This window comes from Galleria mellonella, unplaced genomic scaffold, assembly GCF_026898425.1.
Source record: "Galleria mellonella isolate WM207_F2 unplaced genomic scaffold, CSIRO_AGI_GalMel_v1 utg962, whole genome shotgun sequence".
Taxonomy (NCBI): domain Eukaryota; kingdom Metazoa; phylum Arthropoda; class Insecta; order Lepidoptera; family Pyralidae; genus Galleria; species Galleria mellonella.
In genome coordinates, this window is record NW_026442180.1 from 1,533,486 (window position 1) to 1,543,062 (window position 9,577).

The window sequence follows — 9,577 nt, forward strand, 5'->3', positions numbered from 1 at the left end:
ACCAGTTGTGCGGTGTGAATATGTGTTATAGACGAATTCTAATGTTGATAGTAAAAGAATTTGACGTGGATTACATATGACGGTATCAAAGTGAACGCTTCGTACTTCAAGTATTATGTAACATTAATGTTGCGATAGTCCAACAATGTAATTAATGACACACACACAATATAATGCGATCAAAATAAGATTTAAAACTGACTTCTCACTATGACTTTTGAGCTCTCAAAATAAGCAGACTCAGTAGAATAATATTGTAGTTTTAAGACTTTGTTAAATGTTGTTAAAGAAATTGTGTACATGAAAGATTTTTAATTTAAAAAAAAAGAACATTTATTTATGTTCCTAACGTTATTTCGATCGTTTTGTATCGTGTATCATGCAGTAACAATAAAAACGTTTGTAATATCAAATCTATGAAAAGTGCATTGTGGCTATCATTTTTGTGACATTGTACATAATATTATTTTTTACCATATATAGTCATTACTGAATAAGATGCGTGTCTCAGTCACTCATGAGCGTATTTAAGGGGGAGGGGATGGGTGTTCCATGCCCACACCAGGATCCTTTTTTAAGGCTCCACCTGAAAAATAATCTTAAATACCCTAATGATGATTTCATTATAGTACGCAATAAGTGCAATGCAGTTTATTTAGCAATTTTACATTCAAAATGAATGTATGATTATCGCTGATAATTCAATATCAAATGAAATGTGCAAACAACATTATAATGAATGCCTCTGTCGGATGACACATCAAAACATTCACTAAAGTTATATTTTTTTATCATTGACCACCAAGTAGTTTAAGTAAATATGAATTGTACAGAATTAAATCAATCAATGCAATCTCAATTTTAATTGATTGTTGATAATTAAATTGTGTAGGTTATTATAATACGATATATAATAAAGTCAAAAATGTTTATCTATACAAATTACATTCTAGTTTATTAGTTTATATAAAATACATAGTCTACTCTATGTGCTAACATACGCACACTATTGCTGTCTCAAATATTTGTCTATGGTTCTCTATCTTGAATAAAGGTTGTCTATTGCTCTCTTCTAGCGGCACTTCTGGTTTGTTATTATGGTGCGTAAAAATGCTTTAAATCTAGAATAATGATATTAAATGGAAAGTGATATATCTTGTGTTGTTTGTGTAACGGAAATAAACTGATGTTTGTATTTAAGGGAATGAGTAATGTGTTAGACCATACAACTCCATGCATAGAAATTTAAATGACAGTGTGACGTTTTAATAGAGATGTAACGCTAAAAGTTATGTCAAATAACTTATAGTTATTTCTACTTCAGTGTCACAATGTGTTGGATAAAGATTGTATGGATTTAAAGAAAAAATAATGTTAAAAGATCTGTTTGTCAGTAGGTATAAATTACAATTATATCGCTATAAAATATAGGTCTTTTATTATTATTTTTGCTTTAAAAATATTTAATTGTACAGGTAGCTAGAATCACAAAGGACATTTCAAAAGAACTTTTAATTCATATGACAAAATTATGCTCAAAAAAACATTTAATGGCATGACATTCTGCTCTATATTTTCATTGGCTGTTTAGAACATTGTTCGTTTATTAAGAAAACTCTCGTCTGTTTGTTTGTGTTTGTGTGTGTGTGTGTGTAAATTTTTAGTCATTTTAATGTTTCTCTAAACAATAGTGAGATAAAGTGCCAAATGATTTGTTCCACGTCACATCTTGTGGATTCTTGTTTACAATTAAAATTTTTATATCGTTTATCTCACACATTTTATATTGTATGTATGTTGCAAATTAATTTAGTGGTATAGAGTCCAATGTAACTTTACTACTCTCCACTTTATATTTACTTTTAGTGAACAAAATTTATTTAGATGTTAAAAAGAAGAGTATTATCGTGCAGTATAAAATATTTAAGCGGAGTCACTTTAAATACCTCAATTTCAATATTTCTCTACATTCCAATGCGTGGGCGTACAGCGCATAACCTCTGTTGCACTTGTTTAATCATATTTTGATTGATTAAGGAGGTAGACAAGGCATCATCGTCATAACGAATCATTGAAATACCAATTTTGACCACAGTTCTCTCCCCATGCAATACCCTTGATATTAAGCTACGCTATTATCCGACTAGCCTGACAGCTTGGTATAGAGTTTGAGTTTTTCAACAATTACGCTTATTGCGCTTTATTCACCAAACTACATCTTTACATATAACAGTATACTCTGTTATGTCCATGGTACTGCTCATGTCTATAGGTGACGGTTACCACTTTCCATCAGGTGGGCCGTCAGCTTGTTTGTCATTCTAAGTTGTATAAAAAAAAAAAACATGGGAAAAGCTTTTAGTGACGACATACTACTTTGTCACTATGCTTATGGTATATCAAGTCTATTATTTAATAATAATATTTTATTTTCTAACTACAATTTGGTCCATTTTGTTAGTAACAATTTTCTTACAAACTATGTTTGTAAAAAAAATATGACTGTAAATAAAGCTTTTATATTAATATTCCTTTTTCAAATTTGAAGCGATAGATGCATAATAATACATTTTGGACAATAATAAAAAAATAGACATGTTACCAACTTATAAATAGTCTTAATTAAAAAGTATTAGGTTCAGTATCTATTCCTGAAGTGTCTATATGACAATGACCCACAGATGGACGAAGTTGCACCGTGCCGCTTCTATTTCTTACACTTACTGTGAATCTAAATTATTGATTACGCTATTCATAAAAGCTTGTAAAAAGCGTTCAGACACATTTCCTCGACACAGCCCTACCTATGTTTAAAAAAAAAATAAGAACTGCAAACGTCACTAGATATCAAGATATTGTTTTTTTTTAATGCCTGTTGACAATTGATGCTTTTTCTACCTCCTTTTGTCTTCTAAGTAAATGTTAAAGAATTCTTTGTATTGAACATGTCCCAAATATTTATTATATTTATATAATACGTATATATTTCTACAAAAGTAAGAAAAGAATGGCACCTGTTGGCAATAAAGGGATCATAGATGTTAAAAATACACTATGACACGTACAGTACTCTTCACGCGTTGCCAGTTCTTGCTGAGTTGTATTGCTCAGTACCCATTATTTCACTGTCACTGTGACCTTTAAACTGAAATAAATTATATTCTTCGTAAAGCAAGGTGCTTTACATAAATAACTGCACATTATATTTTATTCACGAGTGAATATAAGACATTTTCCTGATTTTAAAGTTATAATTATCTTATTAACATTAACAGATATGTAAACTTTATGTTTATAATGATTTCACTGTAAAAATCACTTTTAATCTATGACAAAACTATATATCTATAAAATAATTTTTATTTTATAGATACTATATTGTCTATGATATTTATAATATTTATAAAAAAAATATTTCAAATTTCGATCGTATTTAAATAGAACGTCCGTTAGCGTTTCAAAGTGCTACAGTCGGCCTACATCATCGGTCTAGTTTCGCTCACAATCTCTTTGCGTACAAATTGTAACAATTTAAAACATGTCTCTTCTATTATCCCTATCAATAGATGTTAATATGTCTCAATCTACATATATTTTTATATGTAAGTTAATATTTAACAAATTGGCAATCGGTCTATATAATGAAAATCACAATTTATTGAATAAATACTAAATAAGTTCCCATGATCATAGCATAGATAATAAAATGTATGTGGCGGTTATAAACTAATTGGGAATTTCATTATATATTATTAGAAGATTCTATTCAAGACTTGTATATTCAACGTTGACTCTGTAACATATGTAAATTGCTGTTAATTTATTTCTGTCCTAGAATAAGATAGCGCGTAAAATTGTTATACGTTTGTGACGCTGCGCACACAAATGTCAATGTCGAAAAAAGAACATTTCATAGTAATTTTTACACAATTTAAATTTGAAAAAAGAACGTTATGTTCTTATTCCTAGGATAAATAAGGTCAGGCTTCTTTCTCACTAGGAAGTACATATCTAACAGCGATCCCTGATCCAACATTGAATTGACACAAATTTGACATAAGACTTAACAGAAGCTAATTCGGTAGCTTATAAGGTTTCAATTCGAGTGATTACAGTAAAAGAAGCTTTGGCACCTCTACGGCATGTTTCATCAACATTGATAGGATAATAAAAACGTATACATACAAATGGTACATTTCAAATTCTGCCCATTTGTAGTGCGTGGCCGGAATTGTTCGACGATTTTACGTGCTATTTCGCGTGTAATAAAACTTGTGTCCGAAGTGAGATTCGGTAAATTATTACGATTCGTTAGTTGATACTATAAAGACGATAAATGGTTAACATCGTGAACTGCTACCATGTCAAATAATTTATTTATTTATTTAAGGAACACCAACAGCATATTGCATTACAACATATAGGTATAACAAACATTAAATATAATACCATATTAATGCACATGCCTATTATAGGTATTCACAGGTAATAATTCTACAATGGTAGCGTTATTTGGTGTTTTTCACTAGTTTATTTAGACTGAATTTTGTTCAAATTTTTCTTATAACTCCGAATAACATTTTTAGCTCTGGATATTTAAATTAAATGTGTTTTTTTTTTATGTTTCGATAATAGACTTACTAAACCAACTAATGTGAGAGAGACAATGATATTCACGTCTCCTGTCAAATTGGTTACCTATACACTTGGCGGAATGTAAGGCAAGTTAAAAAAAGAAGAAATAAGCTTTATTTTTATAAATAGCAACCCGTACATATTAAACTTCTTAATTGAAGGTAGCGAGTATTTTGTTTGAAAGCTTAGAATCTCAACTGACACAATTTTTCTTACCGACTGATAAATTACGACGAGCGCAATGAATGTTATCCTTCCACGTAGCAGTTTAAATGTCGGTTCATGTTAAATAGATATTTATAATAGACATAAGTTATAAATGTTTATATTTAATAATATAAAATAAATTATATAAAATATATAAATGTAAACGGAAGTGGCCAATAGTGTACACTTTTGCTTAACAGATTATTTATTTCTTTGGCGCAATTGGATCTTGTTTCATGGTGAAAAAAAAAAGAATGCATGCATAAAAAAAAATCTAATGATTTGTCGATCACAGTTATGTATTGTAATGGTAGTGTAATTGTTTCGTGTTAAATAAAATTTTGAGTTGGATTTCCTTTCGGTCCGTGGACTTGGATATTTTATTAATTGACAGAGATCTGAGAGTTTTGGCTGGTATCTCCAGGTGTTATCTAGTTTTTAAAATATCATATTTTATGGACCGAAAACACACACATATATATTATTTATAGCTTCTTTATATTTTATTTAATTATATCGTCATAGTCGTAGAATACCGACGGATCTGACGAAGATTACATATATAAAGATCCGTCAGTATTCTACGACTATGACGATATGTACTAAGATTTGATTATACATACTAACTGGCCACTTTCTCTAAACGAATTGTAATAATATAAATTGCATGTATTATATAAATAAATCATAATTATATAAACGTATAGTGCCACCTAAAATTATATATGCTTCAATGTGACATTGGTTAGGACACGGTGAATGTGTGTACCCACCGCTTTATATGAAGTTGTGAACAAATAATTATAATACAATATAAAAACAATATTTAAAAATTGAAAATAGTATAGTGAATATTTTAGTCCCGTGGTGACAGGGTCCCGTCGCGGGCGTCGTTGTTATATTGTACGAGAAATATATGTTGAACATTACATTAGGTTTGTAAACATGGTTGTTGTAACATAATAGAATATATTTTTTCTATTAAGTTGGACGGCCGAGGACGGTGCGTGACGATATGATGGACGCCATATTGGTATAACCTTCTGCAGATGATATGCGAACACCTTGCCCTTGAATATGTCGGTTCGACATTACAGACTCGTTGAGCAAGTTCAATGAACTTTTAAAGTAGTCGAATGTTTATTTTAAATTAAATGGAAACTTTTTTTTTATACAACTTAGAATGGCAAACAATCTAACGGCCCACCTGATGAAAAGTGGTAACCGTCGCCTATAGATATGAGCAGTATCATGGACATAACAGTGTATACTGTTTCGCCCATGATACCCTCCATGCGATGTCATTCCTGGGGACTCAGGTATTATTCCTCTGTACCCAGTAAATTCACGCCATATCCCACCCTTCAAACCGAAACACAGCCATGCAAACACAACTGCTCGGTTGAAACACGAATAGGACAGAGGTACCCAATCAATCGACTTTTGTACAAAGTCTCCCTCTGCTGTGCTACGTTCAGGACTGTTTTTCTAAGGGACTAATTCGCATATATTATAAGATTCTTCATGAGTAAGAACCCTGGAAGGTATCTTGAAATTACTCTAGTAATTTCATTGACAATATAAATAAGTCTATTTCGTTGGAAATGAATTAAACTGTTTAATGATCACTACTATTGTCAATAAGAGGATAGACACAAGAGCAAGGTGTTTGTATATTGTTCTTCGGAGCAACGTACTAACATGTTCGTGAATTTACAAATTTTTGCATGACATATTGATGTATGGTGCCAAAAGTGGTTGAAATGTCTTGATCTCTTGATTGTGCTAATATACAATGTTTAATGACTAGTTTTATCATATACAGTTTATTACAGAGAGAAATACATTTGTATTATATAATTTTTACATTATGACGTTACAGATGTTTTGCACGAATTAAAAAATAAATAAATATTGGAGCACTCGATATGTCTACGAATTGTATACTGCACGTGGCACATATCGTCATAGTCGTAGAATACTGACGGATCTATATATGTAATATTTGTCAGATCCGTCTGTATTCTATGTCTATGACGATATGTTTGTATGCACGTCGACTGCTACAATAGATGCAATACTGGCTGTATTACATTTAAAGTTTTCAACATAACAATGTTAATTACTCACACAGCCAGAAGAATATACGCATACATATACAATAAGTCCGTAACAGTCTGTTTCAATGGAACATAATGAAAATATTAGAATAGATGAGAATGTCGAAGCTGTTTTGACGCCGAAGAAACGGCTGTTCACGTTATCTTGGAATGTGAAGCTGTGGTCCCTCAACGTTTAGAAATCCTCGGAACGATGAGGTCGCTCCGTGAGGCCTGTGAAGATCCTAGGACACTTCTGTGCTCCTGGGCGGAGCTGGGCTGACTGTACTAGTCACGACTCATGCGCACAGTGGCCCGAATGAGAGTCCAATTTACATTACATTAGAATAGATGAGAAAATTTGATTACGCGACGGAAGCTTAAAAATGGTGTAACTTCTCCCGTTTTCCCAACATCTCCCTTCACTGCTCTGCTCCTATTGATCGTAGCGTGATGAAAAGTATACTATAACCTGCCCAGGAGTATGAAGAATAATTGTACCAAGTTTCGTTAAAATCCGTCGAATAGTTTTTATTTCTATAACGAACATACAGACAGACAGACAAAAATTTTACTGATTGCATTTTTGGCATCACTAATAACACCCTGATAGTTATTTTGGAAATATATTTCATGTACAGAATTGACCTCTCTACAGATTTATTATAAGTATAGATTACTAAATAACTAAAGTTGAATAACTTGGTTATTATTGTTAAACAGTTATTTTATGTCTTATGATCGGATCAATTATACGTTTGTTTACATTTTTACTAAGTTCTATTGAAACAGATCAGACTTAATAACTTCGGTTGGTACCTAATTGAAATTGTACAAGTGTTATAAATTCAAATTGCTCTTGTACTCGTGTGTGTCGGTAATCGTTGTGTCTATAATTATTTAAAATAAATGGTTCTATCGTTAAGTAAATGTCCTGTATGTAATGTAATTTAAAAATGTTATATCCACTATGGTTTCTATTGGTGCTGCCAATTTATTTTGTGTTCATTGATTTGATCGGGAAGTGCTGTCTCGTGCGTGCGTTGTGAACACACCCGCCGGAGCGAACTTAGCAAAATGTATTTTGATATTATTTATGTTCACGTTTTGTAAATATTATACAGAAATGGCATATCTCATTGTTCGGTAGACATGTAAGTTACAACTCCACAATAAATACACGGTTGGAGATTTGTGCTCGTTTCATTTTGTTATTATCAATTTAATTTCAACCAGACTAATCGGCTTTTTAAATTTTTTATTTCTGGTGCCTGGCTGGATATGGCCTAAAGATAAGTAAATAAAAGAAAAAAAAATTGTATATTTGAATACTGAGCGTGAAAAAATTATTTGATTCCTGGTGAAAAAAAAAGAAGTAAGTATCTACTCATAAGGGATTGTTTTTTTTTTATGGGTGAAAATGGTATGGTAACCCCGCCTGCGCTAACGGGATACGCTGGCGGAGCACCAGTGAAGGGTGATCGATGAGAATGAAAACAGGCCAGTTAGCCCATCATGATGAATTCATCAGGAATTAACCATGATAGTTTCCAGGGAGAACCGCAAGGAAGTCGACCTGGTTGGGTATATTGCTAGCAATGGGATTCTCAGTCTTCATTACTAACAATCTCTTTCCCCCCATCAGGTGGGGTGTGATCACTTTGACAACAATAACATACATATCTCGGATTAAAAATTGCCTTATCTACATAATTTTATGCCTACATTGGAAAAAAAATGTGTATAATATATTAATAATTGCTTTATGAAAACAAAAATATTATTTACATATCAATTTTATACAAAAACATTTACATATAAATACTTAAGTACTTATTTTTGTATATCTATGCGATATCATAGCACAGATAAAAAATACGTGTACATTTTACAGAGTACTTGAGCTCTCATAGATAAAGTGTAGCTAGGTGGTCGGTTGGATTGCAATGAGGTTATACTATCCACATTGTAATAAAATTATATATATATCTATATATATATATATATATATATATATATATATATATATATATATATATATATAATTATTTTAAGGGCTTTTACCTTCTTCAGGTATATCAGTCCTATCGTACCCTGAACTGATGTCTCAACAAATTTATAGCCATAGAAAATGTTTACATGCTATATAGCTAACAAGTATTTTTATCACATTTTATACTTCGAAGGGTATTTGAGTCCACTGTATAAAAAAAAAAAAACTGAAATGACGCATGTGGGTAATTGTTTTCAGTAACTACTTTTATTAATTTGACAAGCGGACAAACTGCTATATATACCCATTATTCGTCATTATGAAAAATCCTATATCACTGCCTTTCTCTATAAATATATATATATATATATATATATATATATATATATATATATATATATATATATATATATATATATATATATATATATATATATATATATATATATATATATATATATATATATATATATATATATACAGGGCCGTGCCTGACGGGCGTTCATTGCGTGCACCGCACGCAGGCGGCCGAAATTAAGAGGCGGCCAAATCGTTACAAGTTGTTTACTGGGCCGATTTCGGTTAACCAAAAACTGATTTTTTTCCCGGTTTGATGCCCTGTGTATAATAATAAACATTAAAA